The sequence below is a fragment of the Ranitomeya variabilis genome, chromosome 6 (assembly GCF_051348905.1).
Source record: "Ranitomeya variabilis isolate aRanVar5 chromosome 6, aRanVar5.hap1, whole genome shotgun sequence".
Lineage (NCBI taxonomy): Eukaryota > Metazoa > Chordata > Amphibia > Anura > Dendrobatidae > Ranitomeya > Ranitomeya variabilis.
Window position 1 is genome coordinate 480643691 of NC_135237.1, and position 25194 is coordinate 480668884.

At 45.6% G+C, this 25194-nt stretch overlaps 1 long non-coding RNA gene across 1 annotated transcript in view; it reads left to right on the top strand.

The window, feature by feature from the left end:
- The window catches only part of LOC143782806 (uncharacterized), a 117548-nt gene extending 96264 nt beyond the window's left edge, over positions 1-21284 (top strand). Inside the window, exons 2-3 of the long non-coding RNA XR_013217052.1 lie at positions 14266-14464; positions 21113-21284. This is a non-coding gene — a long non-coding RNA (uncharacterized LOC143782806). The remainder of the gene's footprint in view (positions 1-14265; positions 14465-21112) is intronic.
- The last annotated feature ends 3910 nt before the right edge of the window (positions 21285-25194 follow it).

A 25194-nucleotide genomic window follows, 5' to 3' on the forward strand; every position in this document is an offset into this window, starting at 1 on the left:
AAAGTCATCTGTCAAAAATGTTCAACTAGCTTAAGCAGAGGTCAGAATCTGAAAAGTCTAAATACTAGTTGCATGCATAGACACTTAACCACCATGCATTTTCAAGCCTGGACTAACTACCAAACGTCCCTCAAGGTTGTAGCACCCTCGGCCAATGAAGCTAGTCAGCAACGCAACATCCCTTCCGTCACTGTAAGGCCACCATTTTCTGCACCACCGGCAGTATCTGTGCAGGTTTCTTTGCCAGCCAAAAGCAGTCAGGGTCAGGGAACCACCAGTTTTGTAGGAGGAAATATTGCATCTAGGGCACCGGCGGAAACAATACCGTCTCCAACCGTCTCTCAGTCTGCCATGTACACCGGCACACCCGAAAGTTCCACGATCTCCAGCTCTCCAGTCCAGCTCACCCTACATGAGACTCTGGTTAGAAAAAGGAAGTACTTATCCTCGCATCCGCGTACACAGGGTTTTAACGCCCACATAGCTAGACTAATCTCGTTAGAGATGATGCCCTACCGGTTAGTTGAAAGCGAAGCTTTCAAAGCCCTGATGGAGTACGCTGAACCACGATACGAGCTACCCAGTCGACACTTTTTTTCCAGAAAAGCCATCCCAGCCCTGCACCAGCATGTTAAACAGCGCATCGTCCATGCACTCAGGCAATCTGTGAGTACAAAGGTGCACCTGACTACAGATGCATGGACCAGTAGGCATGGCCAGGGACGTTATGTGTCCATCACGGCACACTGGGTGAATGTGGTGGATGCAGGGTCCACAGGCGACATCAATTTAGGGACAGTTGTGCCTAGCCCACGGTCTAGGAAACAGTTGGCTGTAGGCGTTCGCACCCCCTCCTCCTCCTCCTCCTCGTCCTCCTGCAGAAGCTACAGCTCTTCCACAGAACGCAGTCTGCCAACCACTCCTTCGGCAGATGACACTGTTGCACACCAGTTGTCCCATTATGGGCCAGCTACTGCCAAGCGTCAGCAGGCTGTATTGGCTATGAAGTGCTTGGGCGACAACAGACACACCGCGGAAGTTCTGTCCGAGTTCTTGCAACAAGAAACGCAGTCGTGGCTGGGCACAGTAGATCTTGAGGCAGGCAAGGTAGTGAGTGATAACGGAAGGAATTTCATGGCTGCCATCTCCCTTTCCCAACTGAAACACATTCCTTGCCTGGCTCACACCTTAAACCTGGTGGTGCAGTGCTTATTGAAAACTTATCCTGGGTTCTCCGACCTGCTCCTCAAAGTGCGTGCACTTTGCTCACATATCCGACGTTCGCCTGTACACGCCAGCCGTATGCAGACCTATCAGCGGTCTTTGAACCTTCCCCAGCATCGCCTAATCATAGACGTTGCAACAAGGTGGAACTCAACACTGCACATGCTTCAGAGACTGTGCGAACAGAGGCGTGCTGTTATTTATTTGTGGGAGGATACACGGGCAGGCAGTAGGATGGCAGACATGGAGTTGTCAGGTGTGCAGTGGTCTAAGATACAAGACATGTGTCAAGTCCTTCAGTGTTTTGAGGAATGCACACGGCTGGTTAGTGCAGACAACGCCGTAATAAGCATGAGCATCCCCCTAATGCGTCTGCTGATGCAAAGTTTGACGCACATAAAGGAGCAGGCGTCTGCACCAGAGGAAGAGGAAAGCCTTGATGACAGTCAGCCATTGTCTGGTCAGGGCAGTGTACAGGACGAGGTAGCGGGCGAAGAGGAGGTGGAGGACGAGGAGGATGATGGGGATGAGTATATTTTTAATGCCGAACCTTTCCCGGGGGCACAGGAAATTGGTTGCGTGTCACGGCCGGGTTCTGGTTTTTTGAGGGACACAAGTGACGTAGATTTGCCTGCAACTGCCCCTCAACCAATCACAACCGGAGATTTGACAACTGGAACTTTGGCCCACATGGCGGATTATGCCTTACGTATCCTAAAAAGGGACACACGCATTACGAAAATGATGAACGATGACGATTACTGGTTGGCCTGCCTCCTTGATCCACGCTATAAAGGCAAATTGCAAAATATTATGCCACATGAGAACTTGGAACTAATATTAGCAACCAAACAATCAACTCTTGTTGACCGTTTGCTTCAGGCATTCCCAGCACACAGCGCACGTGATCGTTCTCACACGAGCTCCAGGGGGCAGCAGACTAGGAGTGTTAGGGGTGCACACATCAGAAGTGGCGTTGGACAGAGGGGTTTTCTGACCAGGTTGTGGAGTGATTTTGCTATGACCGCAGACAGGACAGGTACTGCTGCATCAATTGAAAGTGACAGGAGACAACATTTGTCCAGTATGGTTACTAACTATTTTTCATCCCTTATCGATGTTCTCCCTCAACCGTCATTCCCATTTGATTACTGGGCCTCCAAATTAGACACCTGGCCAGAATTGGCAGAATATGCATTGCAGGAGCTTGCTTGCCCGGCAGCAAGTGTCCTATCAGAAAGAGTATTCAGTGCTGCAGGTTCAATATTAACCGAAAAAAGGACTCGTCTGGCTACCCAAAATGTTGACGATCTAACATTCATTAAAATGAACCACAACTGGATTTCGAAATCTTTTGCCCCACCTTGCCCGGCCGACACCTAGCTTTCCTATGAAAGGCTCTTGCCTGTGAATTACTTTTCTAATGTCTAATTTGCTGCAGCTGATTGTACAGCATACGACATGTTTACACCTCCCTAAATGGCCAAACTCCCCACACGGGGCCGTGGTATCGCGACTTGGCGCAAGCACCCGTGAGACTGCTGTTTGTCTGAAGAGGTGGGTGTGCTCGCTTTTGGTTGACGGCATTGCTACTGGGTCCCTCATAGTACAATGTAGTGTCTCTGGCGGTGGTGGTGCGCACCCAACGTCAGACACACCGTTGTAACATGAGGGGCCCTGGGGCGGTCCCGCCGGCCTCTAGAGAGTTCCCCCCTACCCCAGCTCAAAATGTGCTCTACCACATGCAAAATTATGTCGCACAGCTCCACCAATCTTTAGTCTATTCGCTGACATCATTCAATGTCTGGCACTGACAATACAAATTTGTAGACATCTATGATGCAACTTAAAGTAGTCTGTGTCTGTGTCCTATATTGGCACCATTAAATAGTTACTGCCAAATTACTATGTCAGAAACTCAGCAGATGAGCCCACCCCTGTACCTAAGTATGCCACCTTTTTTTTTGTTTTGGTTGCTTTGCGAGACATTAACATCTATTTATATTTTGGGAGTACTGGGACAGACACTCCTTGCACTACTCCTCCACTCACCACCAAGCTGCCCGTGTATCCATGTAACCGCTGTAAAACTGCCATGAGCCTATTGTTTGTTATTTTAGGCCTTTGAAGCCTGTCTGCGGTCCCTCCTTCCACTAGTCCTCCACTGACCAGACCACTGCTGCCCGTGTACCCCTGGAACCAATTATAAAGTGCCTACAGCCAGCCCATTTTTTTATGTTAGGCCTTTGAAGCCTGTCTGCGGTCCCTCCTTCCACTAGTCCTCCACTGACCAGACCACTGCTGCCCGTGTACCCCTGGAACCAATTATAAAGTGCCTACAGCCAGCCCATTTTTTTATGTTAGGCCTTTGAAGCCTGTCTGCGGTCCCTCCTTCCACTAGTCCTCCACTGGCCAGACCACTGCTGCCCGTGTACCCCTGGAACCAATTATAAAGTGCCTACAGCCAGCCCATTTTTTTATGTTAGGCCTTTGAAGCCTGTCTGCGGTCCCTCCTTCCACTAGTCCTCCACTGACCAGACCACTGCTGCCCGTGTACCCCTGGAACCAATTATAAAGTGCCTACAGCCAGCCCATTTTTTTATGTTAGGCCTTTGAAGCCTGTCTGCGGTCCCTCCTTCCACTAGTCCTCCACTGACCAGACCACTGCTGCCCGTGTACCCCTGGAACCAATTATAAAGTGCCTACAGCCAGCCCATTTTTTTATGTTAGGCCTTTGAAGCCTGTCTGCGGTCCCTCCTTCCACTAGTCCTCCACTGACCAGACCACTGCTGCCTGTGTACCCCTGGAACCAATTATAAAGTGCCTACAGCCAGCCCATTTTTTTATGTTAGGCCTTTGAAGCCTGTCTGCGGTCCCTCCTTCCACTAGTCCTCCACTGGCCAGACCACTGCTGCCCGTGTACCCCTGGAACCAATTATAAAGTGCCTACAGCCAGCCCATTTTTTTATGTTAGGCCTTTGAAGCCTGTCTGCGGTCCCTCCTTCCACTAGTCCTCCACTGGCCAGACCACTGCTGCCCGTGTACCCCTGGAACCAATTATAAAGTGCCTACAGCCAGCCCATTTTTTTATGTTAGGCCTTTGAAGCCTGTCTGCGGTCCCTCCTTCCACTAGTCCTCCACTGACCAGACCACTGCTGCCCGTGTACCCCTGGAACCAATTATAAAGTGCCTACAGCCAGCCCATTTTCTTATGTTAGGCCTTTGAAGCCTGTCTGCGGTCCCTACTTTAAATACTCCTCCACTCACCACCAAGCTGCCTGCCCGTGTATCCATGTAACCGCTGTAAAACTGCCATGAGCCTATTGTTTGTTATGTTAGGCCTTTGATAGCCTGTCTGCGGTCCCTACTTTAAATACTCCTCCACTCACCACCAAGCTGCCTGCCCGTCTATCCATGTAACCGCTGTAAAACTGCCATGAGCCTATTGTTTGTTATGTTAGGCCTTTGATAGCCTGTCTGCGGTCCTTACTTTAAATACTCCTCCACTCACCACCTAGCTGCCTGTGTATCCATGTAACCGCTGTAAAACTGCAATGAGCCTATTGTTTGTTATTTTAGGCCTTTGATAGCCTGTCTGCGGCCCCTACTTGCAATACTCCTCCACTGACCACAATGCTGCCTGGAGTGCCTGCCTGTGTATCCATGTAACCGATGTAAAACTGCCATGACTGCCTACTGTTTGTTATTTTAGGCCTTTGATAGCCTGTCTGCGGCCCCTACTTGCAATACTCCTCCACTGACCACAATGCTGCCTGGAGTGCCTGCCTGTGTATCCATGTAACCGATGTAAAACTGCCATGACTGCCTACTGTTTGTTATTTTAGGCCTTTGATAGCCTGTCTGCGGCCCCTACTTGCAATACTCCTCCACTGACCACAATGCTGCCTGGAGTGCCTGCCTGTGTATCCATGTAACCGATGTAAAACTGCCATGACTGCCTACTGTTTGTTATTTTAGGCCTTTGATAGCCTGTCTGCGGCCCCTACTTGCAATACTCCTCCACTGACCACAATGCTGCCTGGAGTGCCTGCCTGTGTATCCATGTAACCGATGTAAAACTGCCATGAGTGCCTACTGTTTGGTATTTTAGGCCTTTGATAGCCTGTCTGCGGCCCCTACTTGCAATACTCCTCCACTGACCACAATGCTGCCTGGAGTGCCTGCCTGTGTATCCATGTAACCGATGTAAAACTGCCATGACTGCCTACTGTTTGTTATTTTAGGCCTTTGATAGCCTGTCTGCGGCCCCTACTTGCAATACTCCTCCACTGACCACAATGCTGCCTGGAGTGCCTGCCTGTGTATCCATGTAACCGATGTAAAACTGCCATGAGTGCCTACTGTTTGGTATTTTAGGCCTTTGATAGCCTGTCTGCAGCCCCTACTTGCAATACTCCTCCACTGACCACACCAATGCTGCCCGTGTACCCCTGGAACCTATTTAAAAGTTCATAGAGCCTAGTTATATATTTTATTTACTATTAATAAGGCCATGATGGACTACGCTGTACCACGCTACAAGCTAACCAGTCGACACTTCTTTCGCGAGAAAAGCCATCCCAACCCTCCACCAGCATGTAGAAGACCGCATTGTCCATGCACTCTGGCAATCTGTGAGTACAAAGGTGCACCTGACAACAGATGCATGGACCTGTAGGCATGGCCACGGAAGATTACGTGTCCATTACGGCGCAATGGGTTAATGTGTTGGATGCATGGTCCACAGGGGACAGCCTACTAAGTCTGTCTGCAGTCCCTAATTCAAATTGTCCTCCACTGTCTAAATCGGAGCTTCCACCTTCTGGCTTTCGGCCTATAGTATCAGAAATTAAACTGCATTTGGCCTTCAACTTTGGTTAGGGCCTACTAACGGCTTCTGCCCCTCCCTGGTGTTGCCCTCAACTAAATAAAGCTGAGCTTCAACCTTCTGCTCCAAATTACCATTTTAAAAAATGCAATAGGCTTTTCCGGCCTACTAAAGGTGTCTGTCTGTGTGCCCCTGCCTGGTGTTGTCCTCAACTGAATAAAGCTGAGCTTCAACCTTCTGCTCCAAATTACCATTTTAAAAAATGCAATAGGCTTTTCCGGCCTACTAAAGGTGTCTGTCTGTGTGCCCCTGCCTGGTGTTGTCCTCAACTAAATAAAGCTGAGCTTCAACCTTCTGCTCCAAATTACCATTTTAAAAAATGCAATAGGCTTTTCCGGCCTACTAAAGGTGTCTGTCTGTGTGCCCCTGCCTGGTGTTGTCCTCAACTGAATAAAGCTGAGCTTCAACCTTCTGCTCCAAATTACCATTTTAAAAAATGCAATAGGCTTTTCCGGCCTACTAAAGATGTCTGTCTGTGTGCCCCTGCCTGGTGTTGCCCTCAACTAAATAAAGCTGAGCTTCAACCTTCTGCTCCAAATTACCATTTTAAAAAATGCAATAGGCTTTTCCGGCCTACTAAAGGTGTCTGTCTGTGTGCCCCTGCCTGGTGTTGTCCTCAACTAAATAAAGCTGAGCTTCAACCTTCTGCTCCAAATTACCATTTTAAAAAATGCAATAGGCTTTTCCGGCCTACTAAAGGTGTCTGTCTGTGTGCCCCTGCCTGGTGTTGTCCTCAACTGAATAAAGCTGAGCTTCAACCTACCGGCTCTCATTAAGTGGTTTTTTAAAAACAAAATGGTGGTTAGGGCCTACTAACGGCTTCTGCCCCTCCCTGGTGTTGCCCTCAACTAAATAAAGCTGAGCTTCAACCTTCTGCTCCAAATTACCATTTTAAAAAATGCAATAGGCTTTTCCGGCCTACTAAAGGTGTCTGTCTGTGTGCCCCTGCCTGGTGTTGTCCTCAACTGAATAAAGCTGAGCTTCAACCTTCCGGCTCTCATTAAGTGGTTTTTAAAAAACAAAATGGTGGTTAGGGCCTACTAACGGCTTCTGCCCCTCCCTGGTGTTGCCCTCAACTAAATAAAGCTGAGCTGCAACCTTCTGCTCCAAATTACCATTTTAAAAAATGCAATAGGCTTTTCCGGCCTACTAAAGGTGTCTGTCTGTGTGCCCCTGCCTGGTGTTGTCCTCAACTGAATAAAGCTGAGCTTCAACCTTCCGGCTCTCATTAAGTGGTTTTTAAAAAACAAAATGGTGGTTAGGGCCTACTAACGGCTTCTGCCCCTCCCTGGTGTTGCCCTCAACTAAATAAAGCTGAGCTGCAACCTTCTGCTCCAAATTACCATTTTAAAAAATGCAATAGGCTTTTCCGGCCTACTAAAGGTGTCTGTCTGTGTGCCCCTGCCTGGTGTTGTCCTCAACTAAATAAAGCTGAGCTTCAACCTTCTGCTCCAAATTACCATTTTAAAAAATGCAATAGGCTTTTCCGGCCTACTAAAGGTGTCTGCCCCTCCCTGGTGTTGTCCTCAACTGAACAAAGCTGAGCTTCCACATTCTGGCTTTCGCCCTATACTATCAGATATTAAACTGCATTTGGCCTACTAGTGTGGTTAGGCCCTTGAAACAGTGTCTGCTGCTCTTGGGTTTGCTACTCCACTGAACAAAGCAATGCCGCCTGTTTAGTCCTGTTACCAATTTTGAACTGCATTTAGCCTACTTTATTCTTTGGCCCTATATCTGTTTCCTCCTCATCCTGCCCATTGCCCAGCCACTGCTAAATGAGTCTGCTGGTACATTGACCTAGACCACTACATTCCCCTTGTACTCTACACAGCCAGAATCTGACCCTGCTGAAAGTAAGGTTCCCCTTCCCGCATGTTATACCACCTTACACAGGGACAAAGAGGAAGGTGCAGATGAAAGTGCAGGTTCCTTCATCAGGTGGGGGGGCATACTCGTTGGCGACGTCACTGGCACAGGGCCCCTCAGAGTACGCAAAAGTGTCGCTGCTGGTGGGAGGCGCCCCCGCCATGCAAACACACCGCCGTACTTTGAGGGGCCCTGTGCCAGTGCCAATGCGAACGAGTGGGCCCCCCCCTGCTTGCTCAGGATCACAGCACTTGCAACGTTTAAATACTTACCTTTCCCTGCAACACCGCCGTGACGTAGTCCGCATTTCCTGGGCCCACGAAAAACTTGAGCCAGCCCTACTCCCCCCACAACTTTCCCCCAATTCCCTATGCCCAACTATTATTATACAGTTAATTAAGATTGGCAAGCTTCAGAAACAAGAATGGATGTTTTTGGCATTAAAATGGGCACTGTAGGTGTTTTCCTGGCCTCCACTCACTGCCGACTATGCTTCCCCATTGACTTGCATTGGGTTTCGTGTTTCGGTCGATCCCCGACTTTTAGCGATAATCGGCCGACTGCACTCGACTCGACTCTGGACAAAATCGGGTTTCCCAAAACCCTACTCGATCTTAAAAAAATGAAAGTCGCTCAACCCTAGTCTCTACCTGTTTGTTTATATTCACCAGTCTGAACAGGTTCTTACCTGTTTCCATACACCCACCTGTATACCAGTTCCTACCAGAGTATCAGCCCTGTCTGCCAGTGCCAGCCGTGCCCGCCTGTCTGCCAGAGTGCCAGCCGTGCCCGTCTGCCTGCCTGTATCTCCGTCAAGCCAGTCTTCCCGTCAGGGCCTCTGCTGTACCCGTCTGTCAGCCAGTGTCACAGCCGTGCCTGCCTGTGTCTTGTCCCTGTTGGGATCAGCATCCACAGTCCGACTCCACCCTGGAGTGGTACCTGGTAGCTTCGTATTGCACAAGTCTGACCTCACCATCAGAGGCTTCAGCGAACACCTAGGAAGCTACTTAGTTATGCCCCTTCCAGGGAAGTTTGGTCTGTGTTCCAGTGGGGCTACACCCCCAGACGCCCGCGCCAACCAGTCTCGGCGCAAGCGTTACATCTCAGATGACTTTCCAAATCCGGCCTGAAGATTACTATATGTATGCCGCAGCATAATTCTTGTGGGGTGCGAGGATCCGGTCCATGGCCCTTTGGAACATAGCCAGAGATCCCTTCAGTCCGAATGGCATCCGGGCATATTAGAAACAACTGTCTGGCACAGAGAAAGCCGTCTTCTCCGTAGCTTTTTGTAACATGGGGATGTGACAATATCCCTTTGTTTAGATTCAAGGTGGTTATGTACAGTATCTTGCTGGACCAAGTCTCTTGATCAGCTCATTGACAGCCGGCATCGGATATGCACCGATCTTGAAGACTTTGTTCAGCTTCCAATAGTCAATACCGAATCTCCATTCTCCATCGGTTTTTGGGACAAGAACAATTGGGATAGACCACCCACTCTTAGTTTCCTCAATGACTCAGAGATTCAGCATACGCTCCACTTCTTTGGAGATCAGTTCCCAGTTGGCCTCAGTTCTGCTGCAGCAATTTCCATCATTGCTGTTTCTGGACCTTCGACAATGTTTTGGCTACTGCCGCGTCTTCAATGTCCCCTTCTGGCTTAACCAGCAAACGTGATATTTCAATGGGGTCCCCTTCTTGCCATGCCTTGGTGGGTAGTGGCACGTGGGAATTTAGGAAGTGACATGTGGGAGCTGTTAACTGGCAGGTGGGACAGGACTTGAAATTACTTAGGACTTCCCAGTGACATCCGGGCCAATAGAACCACTGCATGACCCATTCTTGAGGTTTGTCCAGCCCCAGTTGGCCACCAAAGACTTGTGAATTGGCCATGTGCAACACCCTTTATCTATAGGGTACTGATACCAACAATTGTTCCACTATCTCCTCCCTTACCTTAGGGAAACCTGGCGTCAACCCCGGCTCCTGTGCTATGCCATTTATAATGATTACCTTATTGAGTGATTCTTTTAGAGTTAGTACCCTATGTTGGGCGGACCCAAACGTTTCTCTGGTCAACCCTATATCAGAGGATACTACCTCCTCATCTCCCACCATTACATGGAAGGGAAACCTATCAGGCTCTGGGGTTGGTGAGACTTCTTTAGGGCCACCACATCTCTTACCCGAGTAGTCGAGGTCTCCCGAACAAGTCCCAAAATAACACAAAATCCTGGTCTATGATAATTGGGTGCAATAAATCTTGGACCATACTGACGTCATGGGACTCAGTGCTTCGCGCTGTCTCAATATCCAGTTTGGCCACTGGATAGTCTTTAGCATCCCCATGAATTCAGTGGCCACCCACCTTCTTTCCAGGGATCAATTGAAGAGGGACTGTGGCCCTCACAAGGGTCAGGAAACTCCCTGAGTCTAGTTGTTCAGTCATTTGAAGACCATTCACTTTTACAGGACAAGCTTGGGGCCCCTCGCAGGGTGGACAGTCCACACTGCAGGCCAGATATAATGAGACCCTCGGCATGACCTCTGTCACCCCCTTGAACTTGGGACTCCCAACCCCATTTTTAATCTCTGTCCCCCAGTATGGAGTGGGTTGCCTTCCCAAGGAACTGTTGACCCCCTGGTACCTTTCAATGAGTCCGATCAAGTCATCGGTGTTCCAGGGATCTCCCTGGGCAATCCAAGTCTGTATCGGGCTTGATAGGGAGTGCATGAACCGGTCCATTACAACTTGCTCCAACAATCTGTGATCAGGTAGAGGACTCCGGCAGCAACCACTTTTGGATGAGGTTCAGCAGATCAAACGCCAAGCGCGACAAAATTTCTGTTTTCAATTTTGCTTCTTTTGCATCCTGTAAGTCATAGTTCGCCTTTTGTGGCTCCCCTGGTGAGTATGGTGCCAGGACTTCCACCCACTGCTCTGGAGTTTCTATCTTATCGGCGACACTTTCAAAAACAATTAAAGTCTCTATATTGTCTCCACGGGATAATTTTCTGCAAGGCTCTCATCACCACTTTTCAGATTAAAAAAAATCATCATCTGACCTTGGAGTTGGAGCGGCTGCCGTGCCAAAAACTGCCTCTATGAGTAAATCAACCTGCTGCTTCTGTTATATGTGCTATTGCTGTTGCTGCAAAAGCAGCTTACTTGTCTCATGTTATGCCAGCTGTTACTGCTGTAGCTCTTGCTCCTGATGCTGCTACTGTTGGGCTTGCACCAGGTGTTTAATCAGGTCCTCTATGCTATCTAACGCTGCTCCTTGGCCTATAGTCGCTTTCACACAAGACATACAATACTTCTGTAGCAGTCACAGGTGTTCCCTGGGAATGTTGTTCGCACTTCTAACATCAAATGTGTCACAACTCTGGGCTCCTTCCCTGTCCCTACCGCTAGGGGCGCCCTTGCTCACCTTGTTCCCCGGGTTACTTCTGATGGTGAAGATGTTGGGGCTACGCACCTTGCCTTAGCTCCTGAATCAGCCCTCAGTCTGTACCCTTCCCCCACCCAGGGAAGAGGGGAGTAGTTGTTCACTGTAATGCACCAACCATACTTAACAAGCTAATATGACCAGGGGTAATGGAAAATACCACACATACAAATATACACACAGATATAACAGGGGAGTGGAGCATGGGGTTAAACCAAAGTAGGAGAAGAAAATGAATTATCACACACTCAAAACTTAGAAACAGTCACAGATATATCCACCAACAACAACCTCCATGCCATGCAACAAAAGTTAACTATGACAATGAGTGTTAGCCAGGACCCAGATTATATAGGAGATGCGAGTGGCTAACAGTGCACAGCTGAGAGCCTTAGCTCTCAACAGAGCAGTTTAACCCCTGCACTGCCCAAAGAAAGTTACAATATTTAATATGAAGGTGAAGTACTTCTATTCAGTGCAGTAGTAGGAGAAATCAGACACTGTGGTCTTCTGCTGGCCTCGCTTTTTTGCAGTTATCCATGACATTCAGCTTCTTAAATAGCTAGACATAGGAACCGTTTCTGTTTAATGTCTTGCTGGTTTATTGCAGTCACGTCACCAGAAAACATAAATACTGTATTTGTGTGGCACACGGTAAAAGAAAAATTAAGAAGTCCATACAACAGTGCTGATCTGCGATGAACTCACTGAGCTGATGTGCGGTGATTCGTGAACTCACTTTTTCTCACTGTGCTGAGGTCATCACAATTCAGCCCGGCTGGGAATGCAGCCTCAGTGACCAGCGGTAAGCTCGATTAGGTCACCACGGCTCACTGATGCTGCATTCACAGCAGCTCATTCATCAGTGGTTCTAAGCCTGGAAGATTGCATCTTGGCACCGTCCAAGTTGAAAACTATTTATTTTACAGAAATGAATTACGCCGTGGGACAGAATGACAGACAGGTGAGACATATGGTTTTTTATTTTATTTTTGTTTTATTACAGGAGACGAGGGCTTCAATGGAATGAGTGTTAGGTGAGTATACCTGTGTTTGTTATTTTTTTTAAAAAGAGGAAAAGTGTGATTTGTTTTTATTTCAAATAAAGGACTTTATACTTGCTGTGTGTTAATTTACAATACAACTATAGGATTAGTAATGGGCAGGCGTCTTATAGACGCCTTTCCATTTCTGATTTGTGGGCTTGATGTCACCGGAAAATATAAAGGTGACATCAACCCCACAAATATGAACCCCACTTACCACAGGGCAAGAGAGAAGAGTCAGGCAAAGCGCTAGAATTGAATAGATGCGCTTCTTCTGGGCAGCAGCAGGCTGCTATTTTTAGGATCGGGGGCCAATAGCCATGGCCCCTTACCAGCCTGAGAATACTAGCTCACAGCTGTCTGCTTTAGCTTGTCTGGTTGTCAAAAATGAGGAGGACCCCACACAGTTTTTTTTAAATTATTTGTTTAAATAATTTTTTTTAAAAAGAGTGTGGGGACCCCTGTATCCCTGTATTCTTGATAACCAGCCTCGATGAATACTCCCATCAGATGCCACCTGCTCTCGCTGTTATCAGTTGAATACAACTTTCAACATTCTTCCCTGCTGGTGCTGACTGCAACGCGAGCAATGGAGAATGATGAGAGCTGTCTTCAGCACCCAGCGCCGGGGAACAACATGTACAGCACCACTGATTCCCAGGTGCCAGTAATATCATACTGATGACACACGGATGTCATCTGTGTGTCATCAGTGTGTACGTGTGCAAGATGTTTTGCAGACCATACTGCACTTAAAAAACGGACATGTCAGAATGCTTTGCCCACAGACATACGGTCCGTGGAAACACACTGACATGTGCACAGACCCATTCACTTGAATGGGTCTACGTGTGTAAGTGTCTCCGGTATGTGTGAAAACTGTAACCACATGTACCGGAAGCAGTGAAGTGTGAAAGAGCGTAGGGTATGTGAACACGTATTCTTGAGGTCTGCAGATTTGTGAAAACCGCAGGTAAAAGGTACTGCGTTTTACCTGCAGATTTCCTGCGGAATTACCGCGGATTTATCGCGTTTTTTTTGCGGATTCCACTGCGGTTTTACACCTGCGGTTTTCTATTATGGAGCAGGTGTAAAACCGCTGCGGATTCCGCACAAAGAATTGACATGCTGTGGAATGTAAACCGCTGCGTTTCCGCGTGTTTTTTTCCGCAACATGTGCACTGCGGATTGCGTTTCCCATAGGTTTACATTGTACTGTAAACGCATGGGAAACTGCTGCGGACCCGCAGCTGCGGAAATGCTGCAGATCCGCAGCAAAATCTGCAGTGTGTGAACATAGCCTTAGACGCTGCATTTTTTGGTTAGCAAAAATGCACATCAAAAACTCACCAAGAACTCATTGTGGGCACACAGCCACATGGGCGTCACCCGGTCTTGTTCGGTGCCTCATCTATCCCGTCAATTGTTTTCCTCCTGGTGCCAATCTCACTCCTACACATTGAAACAGAGTCTTGTTCAGATGTTATTCGCTCTGCCTCTGCGCAGTAGCATAATTCGGAATGCGATAGATGCTACTGCGCTGGCGCCATCTTGATGGAGCCCCAATTTTTTTTTCTCTAGCAAAATGGCGCTGGTAGCTGCACCTGTGCAGTAGCATCTATCGCAATATGAATGATGCCAGTGTGAAGGCGCCATTTTGATCAAGATAATTATTTTTCCAACAAAATTATATGACAAAATCAAATGAATACATGCATATTATTCACTGCATCATGATACAGCGCCGGCGCCGCCCTAATGAATGTTAATTTTTGTTTTCAAACAGTATTCTATGCAGTATGTAAAATAGGGAGCAAGTCACTGAAGGACCAGTGACCTGTCATAAGCCATACAGATGGATATGTAAGCAGAGCACCAATGAAGACCCCACAACACTGACCGTCCCGGAGCACAAGAATCTCATTAACGGAAAACTGCAAATACAGAAAAAAACAACCACCACAAGACGGATTTCTTCAACACAGGTATCATTGTAATAAGTATAACGGCACCGACCTGACACTGTCTGTAGGTTACTGTGCACAGTCCTGCTGACAGGTTCAGATTAAAGGTGTTGGTCATACTTTATATATGGAAAACCTCTTTAGTGGTTCTTTTTTGCCTAGGTTCCCACCATGAATTTTTGGTGCATTTCTGACGCTGTGTATTTTTGCGGTGTCAAAAACGAAGCGCTTTACAGCTTAAGCAAGGTGGATGGGATTTATAGAAATCTCATTAGCATTACGCTTATTTCTTTATTCAGCGTAAACTGCCCTGTTATGCGTGTTTAAAATCCGCAGGCACACTGAGTATTCCTTGCTGATTTTCCCCATAAACTTGCTTTAGATGTGTAAGATCTGCAGGTAAAAAAGGCATATGCGTTTTTAGTGTGCTTAAGAGGAGGAAACGCACCAACAACACATATAATTTGCAACTAAGTACAGTGGGGCAAAAAAGTATTTAGTCAGTCAGCAATAGTGCAAGTTCCACCACTTAAAAAGATGAGAGGCGTCTGTAATTTACATCATAGGTAGACCTCAACTATGGGAGACAAACTGAGCAAAAAAAATCCAGAAAATCACATTGTCTGTTTTTTTATCATTTTATTTGCATATTATGGTGGAAAATAAGTATTTGGTCAGAAACAAAATTTCATCTCAATACTTTGTAATATATCCTTTGTTGGCAATGACAGAGGTCAAACGTTTTCTGTAAGTCTTCACAAGGTTGCCACACACTGTTGTTGGTATGTTGGCCCATTCCTCCATGCAGATCTCCTCTAGAGCAGTGATGTTTTTGGCTTTTCGCTTGGCAACACGGACTTTCAACTCCCTCCAAAGGTTTTCTATAGGGTTGAGATCTGGAGACTGGCTAGGCCACTCCAGGACCTTGAAATGCTTCTTACGAAGCCACTCCTTCGTTGCCCTGGCGGTGTGCTTTGGATCATTGTCATGTTGAAAGACCCAGCCACGTTTCATCTTCAATGCCCTTGCTGATGGAAGGAGGTTTGCACTCAAAATCTCACGATACATGGCCCCATTCATTCTTTCATGTACCCGGATCAGTCGTCCTGGCCCCTTTGCAGAGAAACAGCCCCAAAGCATGATGTTTCCACCACCATGCTTTACAGTAGGTATGGTGTTTGATGGATGCAACTCAGTATTCTTTTTCCTCCAAATACGACAAGTTGTGTTTCTACCAAACAGTTCCAGTTTGGTTTCATCAGACCATAGGACATTCTCCCAAAACTCCTCTGGATCATCCAAATGCTCTCTAGCAAACTTCAGACTGGCCAGGACATGTACTGGCTTAAGCAGTGGAACACGTCTGGCACTGCAGGATCTGAGTCCATGGTGGCGTAGTGTGTTACTTATGGTAGGCCTTGTTACATTGGTCCCAGCTCTCTGCAGTTCATTCACTAGGTCCCCCCGCGTGGTTCTGGGATTTTTGCTCACCGTTCTTGTGATCATTCTGACCCCACGGGGTGGGATTTTGCGTGGAGCCCCAGATCGAGGGAGATTATCAGTATGTATCATCTTGTATGTCTTCCATTTTCTAATTATTGCTCCCACTGTTGATTTCTTCACTCCAAGCTGGTTGGCTATTGCAGATTCAGTCTTCCCAGCCTGGTGCAGGGCTACAATTTTGTTTCTGGTGTCCTTTGACAGCTCTTTGGTCTTCACCATAGTGGAGTTTGGAGTCAGACTGTTTGAGGGTGTGCACAGGTGTCTTTTTATACTGATAACAAGTTTAAACAGGTGCCATTACTACAGGTAATGAGTGGAGGAAAGAGGAGACTCTTAAAGAAGAAGTTACAGGTCTGTGAGAGCCAGAAATCTTGATTGTTTGTTTCTGACCAAATACTTATTTTCCACCATAATATACAAATAAAATGATAAAAAAACAGACAATGTGATTTTCTGGATTTTTTTTGCTCAGTTTGTCTCCCATAGTTGAGGTCTACCTATGATGTAAATTACAGATGCCTCTCATCTTTTTAAGTGGTGGAACTTGCACTATTGCTGACTGACTAAATACTTTTTTGCCCCACTGTATATCAATAAACTTTTATCAAAATACTAGGAAGTATCAAAAACAAAACAGCTAAAATTAAAGCATGATACACAAAAAAGAGACAAGAAAAGCAGAAAAGAAATGATAAAAACGCATGTTAAAAAACGCATGTAACCTAATCTAAATAATAGGTGTAGAAATTCTGCAGCATCAACAATTCACCACCAACAGCTCATCGTGGGAACGTAGACTTAAAGCTCTTTAACCCAAGACCAAAACAATTCCTATTATGATGACCACTTTGACAATCTGTGTGTCAGCTATCTGTGAAACTAGATGACCATTCATGGACCTATTCATGGACCCTAATACCGTATTTAAAGGGCAGTATGGAGATCCCGGCTGTGCAGTGACAATATTTAGAGGGATGTCACTTTCTGCCTTCCACACCCTGGTCTCTGGATGACTGTCGCATATCCCAGCCAGCAGTCATTCACTGGGTATTTGGCAATCGGATATAAATAAATGTGAGTGACAGAGAAAAGGGGGTATAAAGGGAAAGGAAGGCCAAATGACTCATAATGTCAGTGCTCATTACTGTAAAACAAATAGCTGAATAAACACTATTAGATTACAGAAAACATCAATATCATTTCTGTGCCGCTCCCCCTTTGACTAACACTTATATTTTATGTTTGTGGTGTTTCTTAAAGGGAATTTCCGGGACTATGAGCCTAAAAACTAAGAGGCAGGTAGCTGCTAACAACCTGCCTGTTCTACCCGCAGCCTGCTCAGAGTGATTACAGACTTCTCCTGCCAGCGACTAGGTTGCTTCACATCAACAGAGCAGCTCTTCCTCTTCCGGGCTGCTCAGTCGATAGAACATGACTGGCAGTTGTGGCACCAGAATCTCGCGCCTGTGCCCTGCACACAAGCGATTGTGCGTATCTTTCCCGCCCTACTATGAGCAGTGTCTTCCATATTCTGCGCAGGTGGCGGTGAGTCACTGCTACTCTAATTGCAGTGAGTCGCCGGCACGTGTGCAGAAGATCAATGACGCAAATGCCCATAAAAGGGCAGAAAAGTTAAGCATAATTGTGCGATTGCAGGGCGCCGGCACGGGATTCCATTGACACAACTGCAAATCACTGTCACTGTGACCTGCATGGGAGGGGGTGCTACGCAAATTAACACCGGAGGCAGAGTTTTCTTCCAATCACCGCACGCCCCAGAGCCTGGGAGAACTAATTAACATAAAAGATTAAAAGTGTATTTGTCAGCAACAAGACCACAGCCAAGAGGCATACAGGTAGGTCTATTTTAACAACTCTATCACATGTATGCCCAGAGTAATGGCTTAAAAGCGTCCCAGGGGGAGACAGATTCCCTTTAAGGCTAAGTTCCCATGATGAGCATTTGTTGGTGGTTATTTTTGCTGTACAAAAAACACATCTTTTTACAGTTCCAGTGTATAGGATTTATAGGAAACTCGGGCCCACTATGCGTTTTCTTCTGTAGCATAAAGTGACCTGAGGGGCGTTTTTTGAAATCCGCAACATGTCAATTTATCTCGTAGTAAATGAGTTTTATTTGTGGATTTTCCCCATAGACTTCAATAATGTGAGTAAAAGCCACAGATAAAAAAAAATACATTTGCTTTAAAAAGCATGTAATCCGCACATGATTTTTATCAATAAGGTTTTATCAAATCCAAATAATGGGAAGAACACAAAACATAGCAGTTTTACAGTATTTAATACATGAGACACCAAAAAGAGACAAAAACTGCAACAGAAAAAATTAGATGAAAATACGCAATCAAGTTGAAAGAGAAAAGTATGTGACACTACAGATTCATTAAAATTAGATAAACATTTATTAACAAACAAGCCAAATAGAAAACTTAAAAACATTTAAAAAGCACATGTGGCTAAAACAAATATCAAGATCAGATTACAGTGAAACATGATCTAAACTGTCTGTATATACAATACAATTATTGAGGATACCGTTAAACATTCTAATAGTCTAATAAAGTCTCATTTGTGTAAATAAAATAGCTCCGATGTTGTTCCTGAAAACTAGGACGAATGTCATGCGAGTGTCATGTGAGTACAATGCAATTTTTCTCAAGTAGCTTCCGTATGAAATGCGTTTGTAACATCAGCTTTTACATATAGGAATTCTCTGTCATTTCAAGCTAGTTTTCAAACTAATAAAACAATCTTATATACAATGATAGACAGATAGATAGCTGTCAGTGATATATGTAGCCAGTGCTTTGGGTGTGTGGTTTTCTGTACTTGTTTTTAGTATGGGAAAGGGCCACTATCAATGCATCTTCCCAGTCTATTAATATCAGCTCACAGCTTTCTTCTTAGCCTTTACTGGTTATTAAAAAAAATGATGTGGGGTCCTCCCTATTTTTTAATAACCAACAAATGCTAAGCAGACAGCTACAGGCTGATATTAATAGGCTGGTAAGGGGCCATTGATATTGGCCCCTTTCCAGACTAGTAACACCAGCCCAAAGCCACCCCAGAAATGAAGCATTCATTAGATTCGCCAATTTTGGTGCTTACCCTTGGCTCTTCCCAATTGCCCTGGTGCGGTGACAATTAGGCTAATGGTTTTGGGATTGATGTGAGCTGTGTTATGTCTGCTGACATTAAGACCAGGTGCTAGCAATGGAGAGGCATCTGTCAGACACCCCCATTACTAACACCATAGTCAAAATAAATAAATACATACGCAGAAAAGTCCTTTAATTGTAAAAAGTGCTCCCTAACAATTACACTCTTTTACCCATTCTCATTCTGCGAGTGGTGACGTCAGTATGGTTATGCAGTTCACAGCTGGCGGCTCAGACATTACCATGAGAACTGCCGGCTGTGACCTGCCGTAACCTTAATGACGTCACCGTTCATCACTGCAGCTGAGTTTTCATGCTACTCTCATTGTGTTCTGGTGGCCGTGATGAGCAGTCATGTTACTTATAGTACCGCTCATCACAGTTTCCGTATGTAGCAGACTTGGCAATTGTCGTGGGACCTCCTTTTTATGGATTTATGGTGGACCCTTTTAGATTACTTTTGGTTTAATTAATAAATGAGTAAGAGGGTACTGTTCAGGGAGTACTTTTTACAATTACGGTAAATGACTTTTTGGTGTGTACTTATTTTGACTAAGGGGTTAGTAATGGGGGTGTCTGATAGAAACCTCTCCATTACTAACTCCTTTGTTCATGTCAGTGGACATTACACATCCAAGACAATACCAGCCTGCAGTCCCCCCAGAATTGGTGCATCACATTAAATGTACAATTCTGGTACTTTGCCTGGCTCTTCTCGATTGTTTTGGTGGCAATCGAGGTAATTCTTTTTGGGTTGATGTCAGCTGCGTAGTGTCAGCTGGCATTAAGTCCGGGGTTTAGTAATGGAGAAGTTCAGGGGTTAGTAATGGAGAGAAACTTTACCTTGTCTGGTTATCAAAAATAGGGGGAACCCCACATCGTGTTAATAAACAATGTGCTAATAAATAAATGAAAAAACTTACATAGGGTCCCTCCTATTTTTTGATAACCAGCCAAGGTAAAGCAAACAGCCAGGGGCTGATATTATCAGCCTGGTGAGGACCATGGATATTGTCCCATATCCAGTCTAAAAATACCAGCCCGCAGCCAGCCCAGAATTGGTGCATCATGATAGCTGCAATACTTCTGGCACATTGGCAGTCTCTTCCTGATTGCCCTGGTACATTAGCAATGGGGTCATATTTTTTGGAGTTGAAGTTAGCTGTGTAGTGTCAGCTGGCATCAAGTCCAGGGGTTAGTAATGGAGAGATGTCTATCAGACACCCCCATTACAAAACCAGTAAGTTAAATGGGAATAAATCACACACAAAAATATTTCATTTTAAAAATCAGTCTCCTACTCCATAGTTCACCAATTCATTAATAGAAAAAAAAAGTCATGCAGGTCCGAAGTAGTTTAAGGATTTGCACATAGTCATCACTGCTCTCGCCAGCTGTCACGGAGTGCAGCCTGACCGGGGACCGGAAGCTCATTAGGCTAGTTTCACACTAGCGTTAACTGCAATACGTCGCTAATGCGTCGTTTTGCCGAAAATACGCATCCAGCAAAAGTTCTTGCTGGATACGTTTTTTCGTCATAGACTAACATTAGCGACGCATTTGCGACGCATTTGCGACGCATTGCCAAACGTCGCGTCCGTTTTGCGACGCTTGGGCGTGTGGTAGCGGACCGTCGGGAGAAAAAAACGTTTTTTGCTCCCGACGGTCCACTTTTTCCGACCGCGCATGCGCGGCCGGAACTCCGCCCCCACCTCCCCGCACTTCCCCGCACCTCACAATGGGGCAGCGGATGCGTGGGAAAAATGCATCCGCTGCCCCCGTTGTGCGGCGGAGACCACCCTAGCGTTGGGAACGTCGGCCCGACGCACAGCGACGGGTTGTTCCCGACGCTAGTGTGAAACTAGCCTTAGATGTCATTCGAATGCTCTACAATACGCCGGAGCTGCGGAGTTAATAAATTGGTGTACGAGTGACTGTTTATTGTCTTTATTTATTTACCATATTTCTCTCTTTTCATGTCTTTCAGGTTACCATTTTTGGACTACTTTGGAATCCTTGGACTACTTCGGACCAGCCTGGCTTTTTTTCTTGTATTAATTGGTAGCCAGGGAGTTGGGGAGTTTTCTTAAAGATAAAATATTTTTGTGCATTTTTTTTCTTTTCACTTACTGGGTTAGTCATGCGTGTGTCTGATAGACTCCTCTCCATTACTACCTCCTGGGCTTGATGCCAGCTGACAATACATCCCCATAAAATTATTACTCCGATTGCCAGCACACCAGGGCAATTGGGAAGAGTTGGGCAAAGTGCCAGAATTGGCGTATCTAATATGATACACAATTCTGGGGAATTTGGGGGCTCGTATTTTTAGGTTAGTAAGGGGCCAATATCTGTGGACCCCGATGCTCGATCGAGTATTGGCGAGCACGCTCACTTATCACTAACAATAACAATATATTGGAAAAATAAACACCAGGGCAATTGGGAAGAGTTGGGCAAAGTGCCAGAATTGGCATATCTAATATGATACACAATTCTGGGGAATTTGGGGGCTCGTATTTTTAGGTTAGTAAGGGGCCAATATCTGTGGACCCCGATGCTCGATCGAGTATTGGCGAGCACGCTCACTTATCACTAACAATAACAATATATTTGAAAAATGAATATTGAAGAAATGATTAAATTTTAATTAGCAGGAGACTGCAAAGTAAGGGGTCTAGCCCATTTTTGCTCTCACTGAAGAGTTGGAGGAAGGTGAGTTTCATTACTCCTTTCATTTGTGTGGGTGCTGTGTGGAGGCCATTGTTGCTGCGGTTTTGTGCTGGTGGAGCAGTGCAGTCTGGAATCATGGGGACTCAGTCTTGCAGCATGGGTGCCCTGCTGGTGCATTGCCACTGTGGCAGTGGTTGGTGCACGGCTCCGCTCCATTAGGGCGGTAGGACCCACTATGAGGTTTGCCGTGACATGGCTGTGGGCTTCATACAGTCTGATCAGAATGTTAAACTAAGAACCTCATGTTCAATTACATATATTTTTGCCGAGAGGCATTAGATCATTGCATGATTTTTGGAGGTGCTGTCCTTTCTCTTTTTTGAGCATATTACTAACTCCTGGGCTTGATGCCAGCTGACAATACATAGCTAACATCAACCCCATAAAATTATTACCCCGATTGCCAACACACCAGGGCAATTGGGAAGAGTTGGGCAAATTATCTAATATGATACACAATTCTGGGGAATTCGCGAGCTCGTATTTTTAGGTTAGTAAGGGGCCAATATCTGTGGACCCCGATGCTCAATCGAGTATTGGCGAGCACGCTCACTTTGCACTAACAATAACAGTATATTGGAAAAATAAATATTGAAGAAATACTGACATCAGTACAGTACAAGTGTAAGTTATGATGTGCTCTCATTGTATGAATATAAGTTCCAAGGTAATGTAATAATATACAGGATTGATGAGTATTGAGCAGCAGTAAAATGAGCATAATCCTCTCTAGAGCAGAGAGACAGCTAAGAAGTGAGGAATTTCAGGGATAGGAGGGGTGGTGTATGATTGTGCTGAAGAGGGAATGCTCTGTACTGGGCACATCCCAAGAATAGACACCAGTGAATATGGCCATGTTCCTACAGCACATATCACATTCACTCTGCTGTTCACCCAGACACCCAGAGCCGTTCATTAAATATTTATACAATCAGTAATCCAGTGTTATTCTGGAGAAGATCTGGCTGCATGGATTACGTGTTTGTTACGCAAGGAGATGCCACACACATACAGGCATACCATGTATGTGTATAATTATAAATATAAATTAAAGCTGCACTTGGAAACGTTATAGCATGTAAACATTGAATATATGAAATTGGAACTGCATTACTGTTATAGAAAATATGTTAAAAAATGAAGGTAATTAGCGCACAAATTGGTGAATTTGTGTAAGCCCAACAGCCAGTGACAAGGCGGACCCCTTTTGTTGGGATCCTAAACCTAACATGATGCCTCTCCTGGGCTAAAAGCTGACAATTATATGGGCAGGTAGGATCAAGCTAACTATTTAAAAACGCCTGAAGTGCTCAGAAGGCGTATACCCCAAGTATAAAAAAAACTGACTGCTATTTCCAAACAGAAAAAGACTGTCTGTTGGGCTCACACAAATTGGTCAGTTTGTGCGCTAAGTACCTTCATTCTTCTACAGCAGTAATGCAGTTCCAATTTCATATATTCAAAGATTACATATTATGACGTTTCAGTGTGCAGCTTTAACCCCTTCAAGTCGCGGCCCTTTTTCGTTTTTGTGTTTTCGTTTTTCGCTCCCCTCCTTCCCAGAGCCATAACTTTTTTATTTTTCCGTCAATATGGCCATGTGAGGGCTTATTTTTTGCGGGACGAGTTGTACTTTTGAACGACATCATTGGTTTTACCATGTCATGTACTAGAAAATGGGAAAAAAATTCCAAGTGCGGTGAAATTGCAAAAAAAGTGCAATCCCACACTTGTGTTTTGTTTGTTTTTTTTGCTAGGTTCACTAAATGCTAAAACTGACCTGCCATTATGATTCTCTAGGTCATTACGAGTTCATAGACACCTAACATGTCTAGGTTATTTTTTATCCAAGTGGTGAAAAAAAATTCCAAACTTTGCTTAAAAAAAAAAAAAAAAAAAAAGTGCAATTTTCCGATACCTGTAGCGTCTCCAATTTTCGTGATCTGGGGTCGGGTGAGGGCTTATTTTTTGCGTGCCGAGCTGATGTTTTTAATGATACCATTTCGGCGCAGATATGTTCTTTTGATCGCCCGTTATTGCATTTTAACGCAATGTCGCGGCGACAAAAAAAACGTAATTCTGGCGTTTCGGATTTTTTTCTCGCTACGCTGTTTAGCGATCAGGTTAATGCTTTTTTTTATTTGATAGATCGGGCGATTCTGAACGCGGCGATACCAAATATGTGTAGGTTTGGTTTTTTTTATTGTTTTATTTAGGATGGGGCGAAAGGGGGGTGATTTAAACATTTATATTTTTTTAATATTTTTTTCACATTTTTAAAAACTTTTTTTTTTCACTTTTGCCATGCTTCAGTAGCCTCCAAGGGAGGCTAGAAGCAGGCACAGCCCGATCGGCTCTGCTACATAACAGCGATCATCAGATCGCTGTTATGTAGGAGAATTGCAGGTGTGCTGTGAGCGCCGACCACAGGGGGGCGCTCACAGCCACCGGCGATCAGTAACCATAGAGGTCTCAAGGACCTCTATGGTTACCTTCCTGATGCATCGCCGACCCCCGATCATGTGACGGGGGTCGGCGATGACGTCATTTCCGGCCGCCCGGCCGGATGCGGTAGTTAAATGCCGCTGTCTGCATTTGACAGCGGCATTTAACAGGTTAATAGCGGCGGGTGAATAGCGATTTCACCCGCCGCTATTGCGCGCACATGTCAGCTGTACAAAACAGCTGACATGTCGCGACTTTGATGTGCGCTCACCGCCGGAGCGCACATCAAAGCAGGGGACCCGACATGCGCAGTACATGTACGGCGCATGTCGTGAAAGGGTTAATTTGCTAGTTATATAGATGGGCTCTCTGAGCTTGCACCTGTTCACACTTGTCTTTTTCTGTTTGGAAGTGCCGTTCAGTTTTTTTAATAATTATATACGGAAAGGAAAATCATTGGGTTATACATGGTACCAGGAGGATTATTGTAATATCCAGCATACCAGGAGGCTTATTCTAGATGTCAAGGTATGAGCTGTGTGAGCGCCGTGGGAAAAGTTATAACAGGGCTCGCGCTGACATCAGTGAGTTGAACTAAGTTCATTGGCTGTGAACTCCGAGGACCTTTCTGATTGCACCGCGAGCGTGTGAACTATCTCACACTCACGGTGACATCAGTGAGGTGAAAGGAGTTCACCGCGAGTTGAGCTGAGGATGCATGCACAGATCAGTGTCTCTGCTGGATGACAGGCAGTATAGTCGCATCATGCAACAATGAAGACTGACATCTACATGCAGAAGAGCTAGACCCATCATGCTAGAAATGGATTATTAACTTCTCAGCGGACAGGTGAGGAATATGGTTGTTTATTATCTTAATTCTATTACAGG